Below are 22,868 nucleotides of genomic sequence, written 5' to 3'. Positions count from 1 at the left end.
GGTTTAAATTGTCATTTCATTAAGTTCTGCAGAGACCCATCATTTGTGGGTTGCAAAACCAGTCCAAATATTGTGATTTGTGCATGTTTGCCTCAACAACAATTCTCCAGTTCATCCCACATGAGCACATGGTTACCCATCATTATATGGACATGTATGTGTCCCTGTGTACCGCAGTATTAGCTTCAGCTGTCTATATTCTTCCAGGTATGGCTAAACTTGATGAGTAGTTTATTGAAAACAGTGATACTTGTGATACTCACAGTGCCTAAAGGTAATGTAACCACATTTAGTGGTGTTGAAGGATTAGGATTCTCCATTATGGTGTGCATCCTTGCAGTAAATTTACTTTCTTTATGGATCATCAGAAACATAAAAACGGAAGCAGAGTCTGCTGCACTGGTAGAAAAGAGGCCGTTTCTCCCTCTACCTTGACACTCCTTTGTCTGCTCAGGCATTAGATACATGGCCAGTGTGAGATAATCTAACTTAAAAATGATTGTAAATTTTGTTTACAGATACATTTTTTTTTTTTTTTTTTGGTGTAAGTGTTGGTTTGAGTTGGAACAAGACTGGTAGGTGGCTCTGTGAGTTACCTGTCAACGTTCAAGTGTGTTTACCTCATTAATGGTTTCTGAGTGTGAAAGTTCGTTTCACTTCTGCTCTCGCTTCCGGAACCTATGGTTTCCTCATCACGGCGACACTCCCAAGCCTGCTGCTAACATACTGCTGCAGAGGAGAATGTCATTGCATGGGATTACAACCTTAAACAAAAGTCACAACGTCAAGGCAGTCAATCTCAGGTGGATTGCTTAAACAGTGCATGTTTGTATTAGCTCAAATGTTAATATAGGCTGCTCTCTGCCATTATGTGTTTGTTATGGGTGACAACACCTGGAGAATATATCTGTCAGGACTGGACAAAGAGCAAACATTGCTCTGACTCAGTTCCTCACTAATAAATGCACTGAGATGTCACATAGTTTGTTATGAGTCTTCTTGTAAGATATTGCTCTATAAGATGAAAGAGAGACCTACAGAAACTGAAAATAGGGATACAGAAGTCCAGGAGCAGTATTTGTAGATGACGATAACAAATATTCACTGACTTCAGTAGAATTGGTTGAGTCACTAATGGGTAGCAAATCATCTCCTTTCTTAATCGTGGCCTTTTGGTAATAACAAGTTTATAGGGTATCTCAAGGGTATATGCATATGTATCATAATGAATGGAAACAAAGAAAGAGGATGGCATTTCAGGGAGGTTCTGCTTGAAATCTTGGAAAGACACAGTCCTAACAGGCTGAGCTCTAGTAATTTTTGACTACATGCTTTACGCTCTTGAAAGGTCACATCATCATTTGCTTATACTGTGGCTAAAATATGGCATGATGAGTAGGTCTGTAAAGCATTTTCATGGGTGTTATGTTGTGTGACAGCAAAGATTTGGAAATCTGAAGAAGCAAAGGGCGGAGGGCTTTTACCAGCTTAATGCAGGTCTCAGCACGTAGAGAGGCTGCTCTGCTGCTGGCTGCAAAACAGACTAAAAACAACACATGTGCTTCAATCTTCACTCAATTGGAATGGGCTTAAGAAACACCTTCAATTATTTGCTCATGTGAGGCCTGAATGGGATGGGAATATAGCAATCATTATAGGGTGTTAAATCAGCCTTTGTGTAATTGGGCACAGCTTCCCTGAAGCAAGTAGAGTTGCACCTGTTTGAACCAGGGCTTCATTTGGTCTGCTGAAGGTGAGCTGGAGACCCACCAACACCTTTCAGATGGATCTACCATAAGTCAACAAATGATGATAACAACCTTCGACTGCAACAGCAAATGCTCCTCATTCCAGGAGAAGTGTTTGGGGCCACAGGGGAATACTGGGAAATGAACCTGTTTTTTTGAGAAAGAATGGGCTTTCCATAAGTAGCTGAGATTAGTTCTGAATGTTCGCTCCATCAGCGAGCGAAGTAATGCAGCCATCTCTTTCTGTTCTATCTGTAGAGATAAAGAGGAAATATAGGAAGCTTATACAAATTAAGGACTATGCATGTATGGTCACATATAAAGGTGATAATAGATTCAAAGAGCTGTTCCCGGCTGTATCTACATTAAAAAATTCTGATGATAAAACTTGGTTAAAAACAGTTATCAAGATACAATCAGCTTTACACGTTAAATATTCCAACCCCAAAAAGGAAACAAAACAGAATCAAAGCTTCTAATCAGTTTATGATCCAGAGATCTTGCCAGCCAAACTCATTGGAAGAAGTAATGTAAACAGAAAGATGCAAGCAAAGTCAGTTAAGTGGAATTTAAGCTGTCAAGCTACACTGTAGAACTCCATTACCATATCTCCTCGCGTTTTTTTTTAATAGTATTCTCTGAAAAGCACTAGATGTAATAAAGTCAATTTAAAATTTGTTCTACCAATCTTTTGCATCTGTAATTTTCCCATTAAATGTAAATGCCCATGAGGCATGCTATTTGCATTACATTGCATTTGCAGTCTTTAAAACAAACTATAAATCCCCTCCTTGTTTCATGTGATTGATGCTGTGTGTATAAATACCACCATAAACCTCAAAGGGGGCTAACAGTGACAGTAAATTAAAGTTTTCAAGTCTGGCAGCATCTCAGCACTTCAGCCCTTGATCTTAAGCAGCGTTGTTAACCTCCGCCTCATTGCCCTCCTGAACTCACCTTTTTTTTTTCTTCCTTTTTTTTTTCTTTTTTTTTTTTTCTCTTCCCTTTTCCCCTATTCTATCCCTACTGATTTCCTTGGGAAACACCTTCTCATCCATACAAGCTGAACCAAGTCAGGAATATGCTGTTAATTAACAAGGGGCTGCAGCTGCTTGCCAGATAGGATGGGGCATTAACTTAGCTGCCTTGGAATATCTGAGTTCAAGACTCTCAGGGCACATTGGCTTGGAAAGCAATAGTTAGCTATGGCTCCCATGATTATCCAGCAGCTGTTCAATGACCAACTGGCTTTTGGGGTACTTTTTTTTTTTTTTTTTCTTCCCCTCCTTTCTTCTCCCCTCCATGATTGCATTTTTCTGGTTCATTTTTAGGCCACATACAAAAGAAAAGAGATGAAGAAATAAGAGAAATGTTCTCCAAGGTTGAAGAGAGGCACTATTCAGTTTCCTGGTTAACAGGTAATCCTGGTCTGCCTTATTAAGTCTTGCTGTAAAACCTACCTTGTTGAGCCTTGATGACTATCACTGTTTAAGTAGAAAGAGATGCTATTTATGCCAAAAGTATCCAAAAGACTGTTGTGGCTAAAGGCAACCTCTTCACAGGTGAAGGTGTAACAGAGGCCGTAAGGTAATGCCCGCCTACTCCTAGTAAGGGTCTGGCTCTCTTTGCATCAGAACCAAGAATAGTAGCTCAGCACTAAATCCTGTAGTGAGAATTTTTGTATTTAGAAAGGAAAACTTACTTATGAGAAAATATATACTGCAGCTACCATACAAAATGTACTTACATCTACGAGGGGGAGGGAATTATTTTCTGGTCAAGAAAGTGTTTGTAGATGTGATTTCTAAAGGTCATGTTCAGTAGTGGAGAGGATAGGTAAGGAAAAGAAAAATGAAAACTGAGTGGGGATGGGGCTAATTATCAATTCCCACTACTAATCTTCACCTGAGACTCTGAGAATGTGGGAGTGGGTAGCATGGTCCTGGTAGGTGCTGTTTGGGATTTGCAGGCCTCTAAGGAGGGAAGTCTGAAGAGCTTTCCCAGTGCTTTCTTCTCCCTCCCTACGTGTTCAGGGTTTTTTTTTTTTTTTTTTTTTTTTTCTGCCTACAGATGATATTTTAATTGGGTATTTTTTCCAAGTCTCTTTATGCTATAATCTCTGGACGTTGGTGATGTCCAAAGTCCTATTAGGCCTCTTTGTGACATGGAGTGCGTTACAATGTAAATGCTTTTACTGCAACCTTTCTGAAGGGTGTAACTTTTTGGTAAAACTTAGGAATGTGAGATATATATATTTTTCCTGAAAACAGCTGATATGTGCAAAAGGAGTGAAAACAAGCTGGAAGTGTTATGGGAAAAATGGTATCCTGAGATAAAACAAGCAATATTGTTAAGTCTGGATTCCCTTCAAAGCAAATTTAACGGTGACTGAAGGTGTAAGGCATTAGCATTTTTTTCCTGAGCGCAAGTATGTTATGTTTGTCTTTGCTGAACATCAATAATTGTATCCAACAATCTGCAACAAACTGTGCAGAATGATGACTCAACAGGTAAATGCTGATGGTTGTCCAACTTCCCTTCCTATAAAACAGTTCCGTATTTTGGACAGTAGTTACCCATGCATCTGAAGTAGCCAAAGGAAACCATAGTATTTCATTTCTTTTAACAAAGAGGTTCAGAGGTGCCTAGATCACGTACATGCAAACAGAGGTATATTTGTGTCTTTTGACTGATATTGGGTGATGTTTTCCTGAGCCTTGTGAGGTCCGAGTTTATGATGTTCTTCCAAAACTGTACAGTTGGACTGCGTTCTGCTGTCTGATGCGTTTGGTAGAGGTCTAGGGATGCAGTCCCTAATCTTATGAAGTCACTGAATGGCTCCTTTAATGTCTTAACGGTTCACACAAAAGCAGAAGTTCAACGTGTGTCTTGCAGGTCAGTGAAATAACCTGGGACTTCCCTTCTCCTAGCAACGAATCCTTTGAGAGCTAAGTTTACTGCTGTCAGATTCAAGTTTACAAAGTAAAAGGAATAAAAAGCAATTCCGATAGTACTAATATATATACACACAAACATCTATATATTTTAAATACACTTAAATTTCATTAGCAATGATTGTTTAGAGAAACATCATTACGTTTCTGGGCTTGGGAGCCTTCTCCAGGGTTGTGAACAATCAAAGATTTATTTGAGCTTTCTGCACACTGGGAAATGAAGACACAGAATCTCATTATCATGTCTATTAAAAGGCAGAATCTGGGGTACATCTAAGAAAAGATGTATTACTTTTTAAACTGCACTGCAAACTGTGAAGTACTACAGGGACTTGAACTATTTAAAAATACTCCAGGCTTATGAGTAAGAAAAAATAGGGTCTCTTTCCCAAACAGTATAAAAATATCACACCATTAAGATCTGCTGTTATTACAGTCTTGGAAATATGATTATATCTACTTTTCCTTCAAGCTGGTTGATCCCTGGATTTGAAGTTGGGGTCGAGGGACCATGGAGGGCTACCAGAGTGAGTTACTTAGGGGACAATGCAGTGGGGGGTATGAACAATGACCAGTTAAATTCTAGTTAACCCCAATTATAAACCTTCACCTTTGTTAATTAGATTAATTAATCAGCAGGCACTATACTTACAGTGTGTTGGAGGCATACCATCCAACACTTTCACCATTTATTAAAAGTTAAAATCTTTTATGTCATCAGTCGGTTGCACGAAAATGGCCACACAATGTATTGCAATAAAGGTAAAATCAGGTTAAGTTTACCTATAAATTAGAGGGTAGCATTTATTATAACTATCCTTCTTAGAAGTGAAAAATTTGCCTTGCAAGCACTTTCTGTAGTTATTAAAGATCTCTGAGCTATGAATCTGAGAACTTAATTAAAAGCAGCAGAGACATGTTCAAGGAAGGAAAGAGAAGAGCTGAACATCAGTACTGCCAAATTTCTAACATTTTCTGCATCTTGTTCCTCCTCTGATTAGTGCTTGAAATTCTGTGTGCAATGGGACAGTCTTAATGTATTGACCTCTGGAGAGCTGAGTCCAGTAGTTGGTCTGGTTAGGGCACATGTGGTGGGAAATGGGTTTCCTCTTGAAGCTGAAAGGTTGGTTACATCTTCTGGGGCCCTGGTGGTCACAGCTCCGCAAGGAATTCCCGCAAGGTGGGAAAGCAGAGGGCAACCTCAAAATGGCACCTGGTTGGCCTGGGTTGGCTTGAGAAATCCTTTTCATGATTGCCAGAACAACTCACCACTTTTCATGCTAGTGGAAACCATAGAATTAGTTTGCATAGACAGGGACAAGTTTTGCTCTCAGTCCTGCATGCGTAATAAATTTACACTAACCCCTCTGAATACAAGGGAGGTAATTTCTAATTTATATTTGTGAGAAAGATCTGTTTTGTCCATGGAATACTTTCAACAGAATGAGTCAAAGCAATTTATATGTGCTCACAAGCTCCAGAACAGCCCTGTGAAGCAGTGAATATATAAAATATAAAATATAGAAATATATCTCCACTTTACAGCTGTGTGAACTGAAGCACAGGAGCTCAGTTCCTGTCAAGGCAATGGTTTAGGCTGTCTTTTGGGTGAGAGATCTGCAGTGACAATATTCAAAGGGTTCTACAAGAAAAGTAGTTGTCAAAACTCGAATCCTTCTGAACATTTTATAATATTTCTTTAAAGAGTAGTTACAAAACGATACCAGAAAGCAACGTGAATCATGACAATGGTTTTACACTCCAGCAATGTGGCAAGGCTTTTCTATGCCTGCAAAGCTGGAGCTTCTCCTAACTGCGGTTCCTTTTGTGTGTGTCACGATTTGATGATTTCGAGAGATCTTTTCTTGGCTAACCACATGGATAAAACACTGCAGAAATCTTTCTGAGATTTGTTCAAGGAACCACATTTTGGCTTTGGAAGAGTTTTAAATGTGAAATGTTTGGGGGATCTGTGTCTGAAAATGTGTGTTTATGTAAGAGGTAGCTGCAGAGGATTTCTGGCACTATATTTCTATCCTTTAAAATGTGTTGCATGGTTGGGAAGTCTGTGCTTAAGGAAGCTGACAGGGAGCAAACCATGTTCAGAACATGGAAGAGACGAGGGGCAACTAAGCAGGAATAAATGCAGGAAGGGCATCTTAAAATTGTCAATGAAGGTAAAGAGGAAATGAGTTTAGTCTTAATTAAGACCTATGGGTTTGTTGCAGTTGTGCTGTATTGAGTATCCAGAACACTGCCCTCTTTTTCATAGGCGAAGTAGTGAAATTGTTGTGTTAGACTCTCCTTGAAAATCAAACAATCTCATGAGGCAAGCAGACAAAAATTCCAGATTATGGAAATTAATTAAAGCACACAATACTGCCTTTCTCAGTGTTCAGACTCAGCTAATTAGGGATTAGATTATTCAAGAGCAGCAGATCAGTTGGGATTGTTTTCTGTTAAAATCCACAGTGAAATATATAGTTACCTGTTGAAAAGTGAAAGAAATCATGCCCAAGTACAAAGGATGGATCGCGGCACGATGCTGCACATTGACAAAATAAATTATGAAAACAATAATCATGTTTATCCAATCTCTTTGTGCAAAACTGTTATTTTGATTCCAGTGCCAGCTGTCTGAAACTTTAATTTAAGTGCTTGCTTGAGGCAAGACATTTGGGATACTAGTTTAGAATGTTTTATAGCCTAAGCAATATGTTTTACTAACCTCAAATACTGTGATGATGATTTTTAATGGTAACTATGATATGTTCAAGGGGGTTCCAGGCTGATCTTTGATTTTAGCAGGGTGCTTACATGCTTAATGAACCCCGATATTTCTTGGACTTCATTAGCTGCCAGCTCCCTGGGAGCTGCGGGAGACTTCTCCAGAAGATGAGCAATTTAGATTTGAATGGGAGACCCACCAAGTAACATACTGAGACACCTTTATTCTAGTGTCAAACAAGTGTGGTGTCTGATAGTCATCTGAGGAAACAGTTAAAAAAAATCTGTCTATGTTTGAGTAATATGAACAGGCTCCTAATTTTTGTGCCTCAGTTTCCAACAGCACGACATGGTTAACAGCACTTGCTGGGTCCAGGGACCCTTCAATTACATTTTCTCAGCGTCGTTGCAAGTGCTAAATACATCCAAGAAGGTTTGGTTTGAATAGAGATCTAAAAGGATTTTTGTTATGTTCATTGGATTTTCTGAATCATTGAAGTGGACGGAAATATTTTCAGTGGTTTTGTCGGCTTCTTTTTCTGAAATGTTGGATAAAAAGCATGAATGTATACCTTTTAACCAAAGGGATTACAAACAAGTGTTAGAAAGATTTCTTCAGGCTAAAGATGTTATTTTTTTCCTGCTAGGTTTACTTGTTTTGAATGAAATATATCATCCTCGTCAATGAGTTTTTTGGCACTTTAACACACAGACTAACCCAGAAATTAATGGCTTATTGAAATAACAGCTTTGAAAGGGATATATATATATATTTTTTCAAAGAATGAGGATTTCATTTGGTACATGCTGGAACACTGATTCAGTCATGCTTTACCATGGAAAAATGACTATTTGCACTCAGGTATATATTATAGTATAGTATGTAGTATTTATTTTTTTTCAACCTGTCACATCACTTCACTTGCCCAAAGATAATATTTCATTGAAAATAATCTATCCCATATTTTAAGCTTTTTAAAAAATAACACTGAAATTTGTATTCAGTTTGAAAAAGAATATTCTTAGATCATTTTAAATATATTTCTATTCTGGAGTAAGTATTTATAAAGGAAAAATTTGTGCCCAGATTTTTTGGGTCAAATACATTAACTGCAAGCATAGCCTTCATAGCCAAATGAACCCTGGGTTCCCCAGCTGATAGCTTCTGGGCCATTTGCACTATTCTGGGATAATCTATGTGGTCCTTGACTTTCATTCTTCAGTTTTCTCAACAGCTCCCCACAGCTCAGGTCTATGTTTGCTGTTCAATTCAGTTAGCAGTCAGTTCTCTGCTCCTCGCCAGGTACCTTTTCTCTGTTCAGCTGTAGTTCTTGGGTGTCTCTCTAAGTTTTTCTTTACTCTTTTCTCTCTATTAATGTTTGTGATGCCAATGATGTACTCCATATATACACACATGCACATGATTTGGTGAGTTATTTACTCACTGCATGTTGTTTTTACTGGTGGACATCCTACCATAAAGGAATTAAATCACAGACTTTACAATGCAGGTTATGTGACTGCAATGGAATAATCCTAGTTCTAAGTTATTTCATGTAATTTTTTAATTATTTTTAAAAAATATTTGATTTCTTCCCTTCCTTGAAAATAAACAATGAATGTGAAATTAGCTCATATAATGTGATGATTTTGATTTAGAGAAAGTTGGTAAGGTGTATTTATACTACTTCATCTGTTTATTTTTACTGCTGGTGACAAAAAATACAGAACTGAATGAAAGGTTATTTCATTCAGCCCATTTGTTTTCTCTGATGCAGACTGAATGGTTCTAAGTCATCCTGGCCTCCACTGAGCTTGACATCTGTCAGACAACTCAGGTCATTTTTAATCCAATAGCAGGAGTTTCCATTGCAACAAATCCTTTTCCTATTCGGATGTATGTTGGAAATAATAATCTGGATCTTGTCAATCTTCACTATGAATGGTATGAACCAGTTCTGCCCACATTAGTGAACAGTTTGTCTTCTTGTATGTGCAACAAAGTTTATTCTTTTTTCACATAAAGTTGTCAAAAGGAATGCCCTTTTGAATATTAAATGTCAGTGAACTAGCACAGTTTTTAGAGCTATAACTCCTGATGTGGGGTCTGTGATGAGGAAGAAATCTACAAGGTCACCAGAAGAACACTCAAGTTTTATCTAGAGTTGGTCCACTTCTAAGGCAAGGATGGTACATAGCTTGCAAAGATAATGGAGAACTGTTTGCAGAATGTTTTCAGCGTGCAGAGTGATATACAAGTAGGAAACATCCATATCTTTTTCTAAAGAGCGATTTTGATAAATTGCATCAAATTCCAATGCTTCATAGATCATTCCCAGTCTAAGTCCTATGTCCAAACATGCAGTCCTATGTACTAACGTATGATTTTCGTCTCAAATAATTGACTATATACTTCAAGACTGAGGAGAGAAATTTGGCATACAAGTAGAAGACAGTTTGGAGAAGATGAGAATAAAGATAATAAGATCACACGCTTATACATGTACCAGTGACAAGACAGCTTGGGAGTTAGAGGTTATCTGAAATGGAGATGTGCATCTGTTTGTACACATGTATCATCTCCAAAAATATTGTCTATCCCACCTGCTCTCTGACACAAGAGAAACTAATATCCTGATGAATTAATGTAGTCTAATCCCCTCGCTGGGAAAAATTGAATATGGTAAAGATCTGTAGAAGAAGCGAATGTCATAGTAGTTTAATTCAAGGAAAGCACTCATGAAAGGGATATGGATACAAAAAAAAAAAAAGTGATTTAATCTCACGTTAGTAGCAAGTGGTGAAGACTAGCATAGATAGGCTATGCTTTGAAATGACAAATGAGATGGAAAATTCTGGTTTGATGTGCTGCACAGGAGTTTAAACTCAGATGCATTCACTAGCTCAGACTAGAAATATGTCTAATTCCCAGTGTGTTGTCTCCCAGAGAAGTTAATGTGAGGACTGCTAGAGATGTGACCCCTACAAGGCAATTTTTGCCCTGCCAGAGGCATTCAGCAGCATCTGAGGCTCTGCTGAGACAACTGCAGCACGATAGACCTGCTCCCCAGGACGTGATTCAAACCTGTGTTATGAGCTCTTCCATATTCTTGGTTTCCTCAGCTTTTCATAGGAATGAGTTGTATAGTTTAGTCATTTGTGAGGGGAGGGAGGGAGAACTGTGAATCAGCTCTCTGGGAGAGTTCCTTCTCTACTGGTAAGCACTCCAGTCCCTCAGTCAGGTTCTTGCTGCTTCTTTTTCTGATCCCATACAATTTAGTGTATTGTCACTGAGCCACACGGGACTCAGAGATCATGTTTAGAGATAGCATGCAATCTGGAAATGTAGAATTTCTGAATAGAATGAATCCATCAGTTTGATACTAATCCCTGCAGGAGACAAGGGAATTAATTTCTCTGTCTATATTGAGTGTTGGAGGGACTCCTTGTAATGTTTGGTTTATTTTTAAATGCAACTATGAGCACAAAGATTTTCTGTTGTATTAAAAATATATATATATATATTTTCCGTCATAATGTAAATCACATAGATTGTGAGGTGAAAGGAAAATAATGGGGTCTAGGCTTGGATGCTGCAAGTTCATGGCATTTATTGGATAGTTGTATTTGGCATTAAACTGATGAATCTTGTTGGAAGCCACAAAGCAGGAAAAAAACCTGGAACATAGGATCATTGTATTTATTCACTAGAAAAGCTCAATTTGTGAACCCTTGGATAAGCATAAGGGAAGTGTTGTAATTTTAGAAGGTACCTCTTATTGAAATCTGATGATTCAGCAGTATGCAGAAGCAGAAATTCCATTGCATTTTTATCTAGTTTTCACTGTGTGCTGAATTGGACTTTAAACATTAAGTGAGTGCTGGTTGGGAAAGCCTTGCAGTGCAGACGTTATTAATAATGCTTAACTCCACATACAGTATTTTCTATTGCATCTCAATTACTGGATTTAATTAGCTTCCAGTAGCCGGGAAGAGAACAGCAGTAACAACTGACATAAAGTAAGGTGCAGAGGTACCGGGAAATCCACGCAGTCCAATTGTGATATGAGATATAAGACGACCCACGAGCATTAGAGTTACATCCATCAGTATGGTATGGTTGCTCATTAGCCAATAAGATGCCTTCTTTTCATCCTACTCCTCTAGAATCAGCAACTTTGCCTTTGCAATTTGTTTCTTTGAACAATGAAAATAGATGAGTTGATTGTTGCAAAAAATCATATATCTTAATATGCATTTTATTCTCTCTGCTATATATTTCTGCTGAGAATCTGTAACAGATCATAAAGAACGTATCTTAAATAAAAACAGCATATCTTAAAGGCACCCTGTGAGTGCAATTAGAAACATTTCCCATCATACAGCAAAGATAATGTTTCCTAAATGCTCTTAATTTCATACATCTGTTATGCTCTGTCATGAATTTTTTTCTCCTCCCAAGACAATTTTTGAAGGTTTCTGCCAATGTAATTCAATTTAAAGCTTTTAATGTCAGCTCAATGGGTCATGCCACATTCTCCACATTTGTATTAGCTTCTCCTCTTAGGAAAGGCAGCAATACGATGAATACTTGTAATCAGTACTCAATGTTCATGAGAAATAGCCACTGCATTTTTCTATTATTTGCTAACCATATTTTGCAAACATTGTTCTTTTCATGTCTTTAATACATACCCACCATGCAGACATGCATTGAACACACATTTTTCTTGGGCCATAAGTTATTTGTACTGTTTATAAAATGGCAAAGTGTCTTCCTCAGTCACTTATTTTCAAAATATGTCTAGCTATACTTGGCCATTTAGGGAACAATTACCATGCATTAATTTTTGCCTTTGTTTTGAAGCCATCTTCAAAAGTGCTGATTTCACATTACTTTTCATTTCAAGAGCTACCAGTTCCACTTAGTACTCGTCCTGAAGAGCAGGTTCAGAGACCTCTCTGTAACCTCTCAGATGAGTTTTATTTTCATTAATGCTAAAAGTAAGTTTTCAGTTCTCCTGTGTCCACTGTCAACAAGGTACTGCAGTAGTAGAGATCTCCAGCAGTGGGAAAATGTGGAGGACTGTGGGAGAACTGATTCGTAGGGCCATAGTCTGTATCTCAACCTTTGCTTTAATCAGCAGCTGGGCTGGGAAGTGGCCTCAACTTTTTGTTGACTCAACAGTTTGCAGGTTGGAAAGTTGTTGAAATATTTTGTTTGTGCGTTTTCAATGGAAATAACATAGTTTGAGTAGTTGAAATAGTTGAAACAAAATTGCATAGCTTTTCTTCGCTGGGATGGCTCCAACCAATTAATGTGACAATAAAATCTCAGCAGTAAATTACCTCCTAGGACTTTTAAATGGGAAGGCTGGAGGTTCCATTTGTCCCAAAGATGCGCTGCTGCCATTTTGCCTACATCTCCCATGGTGCCCTGGAGCCATGTGATGCCCATAGGGAGCCATGACGTGACTCAGTGGGATGTTTGCACTGTACTAGGGAGCGACATGGGGCAGCTGGCCCTCCTATAATGTTATAGGCAGTTGCTTTGTGAGACCAGTTCAAGTGCTCTAGGTTAATTTAAAAGACTAAATGTTCTGAGTGGGCTGTGCCAGCTTATAATGAAATACATCGATGTTTATATCAAAAAATCTTCTCTGTCCCCCCCCCCCCCCCACTATTAGTATGTCCTTTAGTCCACACATGCTTTGATTTTTATCATGATAACGAAGTGATTTTCTTAAAGGGAATTCCAACACAGATTTTGTTATAAAGCTGCTTCACCATCACCCTTTCAGATATGAAGAGGCTCAAACACATGAAGATTTGATAGCAACATAAACGTGAAATCTGTTTTTCCCAAGGGGATTTGTGGCCAGGGAAATAAAACCAAAGGACTTCTACCCTCAAACATCAGAAAAAAAATCTCAGAAAAAGCAAATACCAGCACCAGAGCCTGACCCTGCAGCCCAGGAGACCCCTTTGCCTCATGGCTGCACACCAGCTCTAACACTGCTACGATTGATCAGGAAAGCAGCTCTAAAAACTCAGGCTAAGGCTTTTCTGATTACCTTAAAATAATCATTGAACTGCCTGAAACAAATACAGCCGCAAAGCAGAGCTCCCAGCCTGCTCGCTGCACGCTGACAGACACAGCCTAATGACCCTAGAGAGCAGCCAGCCCTTCTGATGGAGCATCATCTGCTCCCCCAGACTAAAGTGACGTGTCCTCTGCTCTCCACGTGCTCCGCAGACCGGGAACGGAGCCGCATCACTCCTGACACAATCCTGAAAATGACACCTGTTCAGCACAGATGCCACACGGGGACTTGGGGAGCCGATCCCTCACAGCTATGCAATCACAGATCAGTTTCCAATGAAATATTACTTACTTGAATCAGTGTTGTCTTGGTTCCTCATGAAGGGTGCAGCAGGCATAAAATGTGGTATTGATTTCTGAGATGTAGCTCAGTCCTCTCGTCAGGGCCGTTTCAAAAAATGCAAAGTATTTCTTTTCTTTCACACCTGAAATCGCATCACCTTTACAGAGTGGAGGTCGAGGCTCTTTTATGTCACCTTGTATTTATCTCCTATCTTTTTTTTTCTCATCCTCTTCTCTTCATCTCGCAGTTTTTCTTTCTCCTCCTTGAGTTTTTATTGCCTCTTTGGCTCTCCTCTTAGCTCCTGCTCTAATTTCTGCCTTTTCCCCTGCTCTCCTGAGTGCTTTTAGATTCTGATCTAATTTCTCATGTCTTCTCCCAGTGCTGCTCTCTCTCCTTTCTATCTTCCTGACCCTTACCTGTTCTCCTTTCTGTGGCTCTGAGTCCAACTCTTCTGATCCCGTACGAAGCACCGGATTTCAGTTTTCCTTCTTGCCATTTCCCGCATTGCTCTTGGGCTGTTTTTAGCAGTCATTTCAACGAAGTTTTCCCTGTTGTACACAAATACAACATCCCAGCCTCTCATATTAATACTTTCTTTTCCTACGTTTCCTCCCATCTCCATGATTAGCGTGTGTATCTTTTTAAATGAAACTGTACAAATGACGAGAAACTAGGCTTGCTAAATCAATAATATGTTGCTGCCATCCTCCCCTGACAGACAAGGGTTACTTTTTTTTCCTGAAGCCAATGTGAATTTAAGTCTATCCCACTGGTTTGCTTTAATTAACTTAGGTGCTACAGAGGGGTCCAGATCAGAAATCACATTCCTGAATCTATGTCTCAGTACTCTGCAGCATGCAATAGGGAAGAATTAATATATTCTCCAGTTATATTTCAGAGTGTATAGGAAAACTACAATTTCCTGCAAAACACTGCTGGCTAGGTCACTAAAATGAGTATTTTAACTGTGAAAAGTGCCACAGAGGCTTGAGCAACAGTTAAGATAGGCTGTATCTGAAACTGCAGTACTGCTAATCCCAACTTTTCCCTGATGCTCTGGATGGTCTCAGCGGAAGGTACATTGTATCCTGAATATCCAAATGATGTTACTAAGCAGCCAAGCTGTTTTGCCAAGGTTTGCAAACAATTCTTGCATCATTTGTGAGAGCTGAAAAGAACCCAGGATATAATGCCTACAGATATTCAGGCTGATGTTTTGACTGTTGTCCCACATCCTTTGGACTGGTCATATATATGGTAACAATTTGATACCATAACTGGATAAACCCAAAGCTTAGACTTAGGTCTGCACTACAAATACTTGTGGTTGCAAGCTTGAAATTCTCTTTCAATTACTTTGTGTTTTATTTACTTAAAACATAATCTGAAAATACCAGTAAACTTGTTCATTACGGTCAACGTAAAAAAAGATTTCTGTGCTATGCTCCATCAACAAAATAGCAGCATCTGATGTATTATTTTAAATATAGCTATATACATTTATTTACGTACAGTTTTCCTAAATTAACATTAACTGATTTTTGTTGCACCCATAGTTTAAGTTAAATGATCCTATTTCTTTCTGTGTAACGCCAATGCCTGTACAGTTCAAGGAGTTCTGGCTTCTCCACTTTTTCCACTAATCCAGGGTTCCCCAGCTGGAAAGCCCGATCTAAAGCCCATTGGAAGTATCATCCAGGGTCTGATTACTTTCAACCTGGCTTTGATCCAGGAATATGCTCTTCTTCTGAACAGGAAATCAGATTTTGGAAACAAGTAAGAAAAGGATGACAGATGACCGTAGCCTGTGCTAATTTCCATTTCATGGAAGTTCCATGGAAATCAATAGATCAGATCCTAATCTCAGTAGCAAAACTCCAAATCTCACAGCGTTCTCCTGAATTTATCTGGGTTTAGAACTGTGTGGTCTGAGGATTTGGTTTACTTCTTGTTTTAATAAATTACAGCAGTATTTAGCCCTAATTAAGTATATCCTAAAAGATAAAATGCAAAACCACTGCACAATGCAGACACATTTCTCTTGCAGAGCTGTATTTGAAACAACTTAAGTACTTTGAGCACTTTAAAGCTATTAAGTGGTCAGCAATTGAGCTAAATATGACTCAGTACTGACACTGATCTCACAGGAATGCGACAGTCTTTGCCATAAATCCTGGACCGAAGCTTTCTCTCTGCTGTTCTATGGTGTGCATGTCCAGTCTATGATTTCCTGTGATAGGCCAGGTAACAACTTCACCCAGACTCATGTCCCTAAACTGGAAGTTGTCTTCAGTAAGATGTTGCTGAAAGCAGTGTCACTTTCCAAAGAGTCTTCAATGGAAAATATTTTATTTCACTGTAAATGCCTTGAAGGAAGAATTTAAATTCAGTAGAATCTAATATAACATGTCATTTTATATTCTAGCATTCCACCAGGCAAAGGTAACAGTTCAGTGAAAGCACACGTTCCTTCCAACATGCCACTGAGCTGAAACAGTGTGTACATTTTATATATTTTCCCTTCTTTTCAGTCTTTAGAAGAATTTTTCAATTTACAAGCTTTAATTTTTCATAAAGGTAACCACTTTTGCTTGGCAAATACAAGGCTGAATGAAATTTGCTGTGAGTGCATTCCTAACTGAGTCAGAAGGAACTGAATAGCTCAGGAAAATAGTTTTTGGAGCTTTTGCTGTTTGGGCTAATTACTGGGATTAGTCAAGACATATCAAGCCAAGATATACTGGCTTGATAATAATGTGTATCTTAGACATCTAGAATTATTAGTAATTCAGCTGAGATATGTGAACCTAATATACACCTGTGAGAACCTTGAATTTAAGATAACATTGAAAATCAGCCCCAGTCTCAGGAATGAGTATATCTGAATCAGATATTTCCTATATGTTTGGTCAAAATAACCCGTGGGTCTGTACAAATGCAGACTAAGAGCAGTCTGGAGATAGGCCATATATAAATACTTTATGGAGTGTTGTGTACACTAATTAATAAATACAATTTTCTAAGAGCTTTCTGAACCTTGAATAAACATTGCTTAAACAAACGTATGCAAATTATTAATAGAAACTGTAATCTCTCTATTATTCTTATTTGGCCCTAACCATTTTGATACCAGGAGATTAGAAGAACAGAACAGGCTGGCTTTGCCAAATAGGAATATTAAATTCTCCAAAGCATGGAAGAAACAGCTTTGGGACTGAAGCCCCACGCAAATTAAAGAGTAGCAAATCGTGGGCTGCCCAAATCTTGTTGTTTAGCTTCTAGTGGTAAAATCTATGCTTCCCACTAGCTGTTAGATATCCTTGTGTGACTGCAGTGTTGTTTTATGTATGTGAACCAACCTTGCAATATAAGGTGACAAACAAAAAAGATGGAAAAATATATAAAATGGAAAAAAAAAATTCTACTCGCTACCTCAGGCTTTAAAACTCTTCTTACACACTTTGGCACGAAGTCTATTAAAGCAGAATATAGTGGAAATACAATATACAGCAATGAATGTCTCCAAACCAGCAATTTAGCGCTAAAGCTGAGGGCAGTTCTTATGCACCGACTTTTAATACCGAGACGATTTGTGGTCTCACAAAGTTCCTGCCTTGGGCAAGAATTGTGCTGTGCTCTAATAGGTCTAGTTTGTTGACTGTCAGAATAATGGAGAAATTGGTAGCAGAGGGCCTGAGTGCTGTAAACAGCTGAGATAATTAGAAGTTCTGTCAGGAGGAGAATAAGGCTGGAGTAGTTTACGCTCTGTCATGGTGCGAAAGGAGCTCATTCAGGGGAGAGTTAGATAACTTGGAATGCATTGCCTTATGTCCTAGCAAGCTTGGATGGAGGTGGGGATAGAGAGCTTCTTGTCGACCTGGCTTTCTTTGCTGGCTTTCCCACTGCATGCTTGCAAAAATTGATGATTAGTCTTGATAAAATGATATGTCTTGCAAGTAAAATGCTGGCTTATTTTTTTTTAAGCCATGCTGTGGGGTTAATAGGAAGCTCGCAGCAGAGGGAAGCTGAGGAAGCCATGGGGGCTGGAGAAAGATCCTCATGCAATGCAGATGCCAGAAGTGCTGAATCCTGAAGAAATCTGGGTGTCTTAAAGAGGATGATGCTAATGGAGGATGCTCCATTGCATGTGAAGCAGCATTGCAGAAGTTGTGAATGCCAGAAGCCTGGTGCCTTAGCCAAGAAACTGGACAGTAGGAAGCTAATGATCTAGAAATTGCTGCCACTAAGTCATTTCAAGGCAATGGAGTGGGATGAAGTTGGTGTTGGTTCTTAACTTAGGGCCTGACTTTCAGAAAAATGAGGAGTAGCTGTCTCCTGTGCAGCAAGTCTTCTAAAGAGTATGGAAACTAGGAAGCAAAAAGGCAGTTGCTTGAAATCACTGGTATTTCAGAAATATGGAATGAGTGTGAGCATTCAGGAATCAATAAGATTTGAAGTTACCGTAGAATCATAGTATCACAGAATGGTTTGGGTTAGAAGGGACCTTAAGGATTGTCTGATTCCAACCCCCTGCCATGGGCTGGTTGCCCCCCACCAGATTAGGTTGCCCAGGGCCACATCCAACCTGGCCTTGAGTACCTCCAGGGATGGGGCACCCACAGCAAGCTACCTCTGCTCCTCTCTGTCCTTCCAACTACCTGAAAAGCTGTTGCTTTAACAAATCACTCATCTTTTTGACGGGGCTGGAGGAGTCTTTTTTAAGCTCCTGCAACAGCAGGCAGCAGACAATGCATGATTGCACTGAGACTTACAAGCAAACTGCAGCTCGCTGCTGGTAGCTGCGTACCAGACAGCTTGGCCTGCGGAGAGCAGAGCCTCGCTGAGGCTGAGTGCTCAAAAGGAGCCCATGGAAAGAGGGAGAATGTCTGAAAATGGAGGTGCATGGGGACAAGTGGTGTAAAAGGGCTAATTATCTTCCTATTCCCTTCGCGTTGCCTATTAAAGACCACCAAAAATAGCATCTACTTAAGGACATATTTTTTTTAGTTTTATTTCCCCTCCCTGTTAAGTTAAATGGATAACTCTCCTGTCATTGGGTGAAGTGGAATCACTTGTGGAAGATGGAGCTGGCCAGAAGCCACCTCCTGACAGCAAGAGGCAGGTCTGAACAACAGAATTTGGATCCAGATCTGAACTTCTCTCACATCCAAATGTGCTTGGATCCAAGACGTTGGCTGACACCCATCTCCTCTACATCTATACCATGATTATGTGTGAATGGCCCTATTGCTTCACACCACACTTGGTGTAATCACTTCCATTTGGGCATCATGCTGCAAGAAAATCTGCTGTCATGATGGCCAATGTGCAGTGCTCTGCTGGGTGAAGATTCCCTCCTAGCCCTCCCAAGACATCATTTCCACCTGGAAACAGACTCGATGAGCTTTACTGATGACAACTTCTATATTTACAGCTCTTATTATTGTCAACTTTAACTCCATGTTTAAATGGGGAATCCTTCCCCAAATGGGTGTCAGAGCATGATGCACTTGACAGCCTGTGTGTGCATGCAGTGAGCCTGATCCTGATGCTTCCTTCACATCTGTTTCGTGCCTGTGCAACCCCATTAACTTCAGTAGAATTGTTTCTGATAGGAACTTGATGAATACCATATTTTCCTATGTATCACCCACAGATTATCTATAAAAACTGAGATTCATCAGCAATGTGGGTTATACACAGATGTAAGTAATGTGAAGGGAAGTTTACTTTGGGGCCCCTTCTTTCCCAGTAGCCCCACAGTCCCTTCTGGCTCTCCCATTTGCTTCATTTCCCTAGATATTCCCAAATTACTGTACTTCAGATTCCTCCCTGCTTTGTGTTCTGCCCAGCCCTGATGACCTCTGATTATTGGTGACTTAAGAAAAACCACTGGGGATATATTTTCAAGTGCAACTATTTTTAAAGGAATACCAGTTTTCTGAGTTACCCAAAATATGCAAAAAAAAACCCATAGTAACTGATATATGTATATATATTTCTTTTTGCTCATTTAAATGTACTAGGAAAAGAAATTGGTTGGATCAGCCTGAAGGGAAATTTCAGTTTTCTGGCTGAAATTAAGCCTGGGAAAAAAAGAAAAAAAGATTTCTGTTAGATGAAATGTTTCATTTAGTTGTCAGATACTTTTTTTTTTTTTTTTAACTTTAAGGTGTAATTAAGTTTGGCTAAATTTGTCTAAAAACGTCACTCTGAAATAAGAAAATGAATTGAATTGTTTCAAGAACTTTAAGGTAAAACACACTGACTTTTTCATTCCATGCCTCCCAATAAGCTACCTGCTGCTTAATGTTTCTCAGGAAAAAAAAAATGCCTTTAAAATCTACTCTTGATTAACGTGAGGGAGGAGGTGAATGAGATCCTGCTTATTTGAGCAATCGTTTGCTCTCCCTTAAGGTGGGAAAAGTGAACAGAGGTGAAGGCCAATAAAATCTGTAATAATTTTTGGCACTTAAGCTCTTTTTGGAAGTCACGTATGCAGCTTGTGATGAACGACAGATAATGTCATGTAGCTAAGCTGAAGTCATACAGCAAATCACAAGCAGAACCAGCAGTACAACTGTACCGTGTTGGATTCCTTATGTTATATAGCAACAACCGCAATTATTGTTTTACATAAGAGTGTGTATATAGTCCATGACCAAAGCTATCATTTTCACTTCGTATTGTGATCTTTCCAATTCTTTTTTAAAGTGAGGTCTGCATGGAGCAATCATGGTTGGATGCCCTCTGTTGAACTTCTAACAGAAATGTGCTCTCATTTCTTAAGAAAAGCATCTGATAACTTTTGACCTCACATACACCTTACCTACTGTCAGAAGAAAAATGCAATAAATATTGCTATGGGAAGAAAACAAAATGATTATCCTGCAACCTAGTAAGCAATTACGAAGGGCAAATTACTTGTACCCTCTGTAATTTTTTGCCATTAGATAATTAACATCAGAAGTATTAACGATCATTTTAACAAATTACCATATAATTATAATGTGTTTCTTCATTTAGTCATACATATCATACAAAGCCTTCTAAGATTTGGGTATTAATTGAAAATGCATTATTTATTGGCTGAGCTGAGTAACAACCCACACTTGTAACCAAACCTATTAAACAAATGCCGGCCTGATCATAACTAGCTGTCAATCCATGGTTACCAGAGCAGTTCTTAGTGGATGCAAGTGGCACCAGCCAAACTCAAATTAAGGATCAAATGAAAACTGTAATAGGTCACAATACTCTCTGGGATCACAGACCCAGAAATGTCACATCTCTGACTCGTGTTAACTTCATCTGGAATGAAAGCTAAGAGTGGAACAAAGGCACTCACGAGTTTACAGGGCCAGCACATGCTGGTGGCAATGCTGCTTCTTAGATTAATTAATTTCATAACATTTCCATAATACAGTTTTACTTAGTGTACTTTTCATAATCTAATTTTAGTTGAATTGCCTTGCACAATCTGCTCAAAATGTGTTTACGATTCAGAATTGTTAGAGACCCCTTTTCATTTTGTGCTTTGCTGCCTTTATAAAATCTGCCTAAATTGGTGAAATAAATTAGGGGAATGCTGCCAAAAGCATTTTTCCTGCTATCCTAACATTCGAACTAACTCACTTGGGCCGGGTTTGCTGCACTGCCCATGAATCCTCTCCTGGTGGTATGAACTTCAGGGGAACGCTGCAGATTTTTCTAGGGGAAGAGATTTTTGGATGGGGGGTTGGAAAGCTGATTCCAGATTACCCACTTCCAATTTGGGAACAGATATGGCCCAGGCGACCTAAGCATCTTGTCAAGACAGCTTGAATTTGAAGTTGTGAATATGCATGTGGATGAGCTACAGACCCAAAACGATTCAAACACTGATACCGCAGATCCAGGTGAAACCCACCCGTGGGTTAAAGGCCGGGAGAAAACTCTCAGAACTTTGCTCACAGGAGGTGGAAGAAACGTGGACCTGTTGGAGCGCATCCAGAGGAGGGCCACAGAAATGACCCAAGGGATGGAACACCTGCCCTGTGAGGATGGACTCAGAGCTGGGGCTGGGCGGCCTCAAGGAGAGAAGGTCACAGGGAGACCTGAGAGCGGCCTCCCAGTATCTAAAGGGACTGTAAGAAAGACAGGGACATGGTCCTTAACAGGGTCTGTTGTGATAGGACAGGGGGAAATGGTTTCAAACTATAGGAGGGGAGATTTAGACTGGATATAAGAAATAAGCTTTTTATGATGAGGGTGAGACACTGACACAAGTTGCCAGAGAGGTGGTGGGTGCTCCGTATCTGGAGACACTCAGGGTCAGGCTGGATGGGGTTCTAAGCACCTGATCAGCTGTAGGTGTCCCTGTTCAATGCAAGGGAGTTGGACCAGAGGATCTTTAAAGATCCCTTCCAACTCAAATGAGTGTATGGTTTTATGATTCTACTTATTAATTTAATAGGGATCTGATGGATGGAACTCAGGGCTGTATATATCAGTATGAGGACTCAGGAGTGAAATTCTTGACCGACTGAGATCTGCGGCTCAATTTACAGTTTCCAGGAAGGATAGGATTGAAGTTCAGATATCTTTGGCCGCTCATCTTCATGGATATTGAACTTTTTTTTTAATCTAAAAAATGACTTTTTTTCCCTGCTGCTACCATTTTCAGCCGTATGAACAGCTATGATGACACCCTACAAAGTTGCCATTATGTTGGTGATATTAGTATTAATCACACATTGCTGGATACTGTAATTGAATAGTTTTTACACAGATGATATTAACTGATAAAATATGGCATCCTCATGAGAAAACATTACCTTGAAATATTAGCGTTATAATATGTTAATTTCTATGGAGGATACGACTACAGATATATGAGGAGATGTAAATTTCCCAGCACTTCTGCTGACAATTTCCATGTCAACATAATTCTTAGGAATCCGTACTCACTATTTTGTGATGACTTATATGATGATGTATAACAACTTAAGGGGGCTTTAAAATGCAGTATTTTGACTAATGCAGTTTAGTAAATAGCATATAAGGCTGCTGCT

General features: G+C 39.2%; 1 long non-coding RNA gene across 3 annotated transcripts in view; it reads left to right on the top strand.

The window, feature by feature from the left end:
* LOC101748407 overlaps window positions 1-22,868 on the top strand; it is a 451,745-nt gene that overhangs the window by 19,835 nt on the left and 409,042 nt on the right. For all 3 annotated transcript variants that reach the window (XR_006931068.1, XR_005862678.2, XR_005862677.2), the window contains exon 2: window positions 3,080-3,166. This is a non-coding gene — a long non-coding RNA (uncharacterized LOC101748407). The remainder of the gene's footprint in view (window positions 1-3,079; window positions 3,167-22,868) is intronic.

This window comes from Gallus gallus, chromosome 10 (assembly GCF_016699485.2).
Source record: "Gallus gallus isolate bGalGal1 chromosome 10, bGalGal1.mat.broiler.GRCg7b, whole genome shotgun sequence".
In the NCBI taxonomy this organism is placed as follows: Eukaryota; Metazoa; Chordata; class Aves; order Galliformes; family Phasianidae; genus Gallus; species Gallus gallus.
Note: the sequence above shows the minus strand (reverse complement) of the source record. Positions and strands in the feature narration are given on the sequence as shown.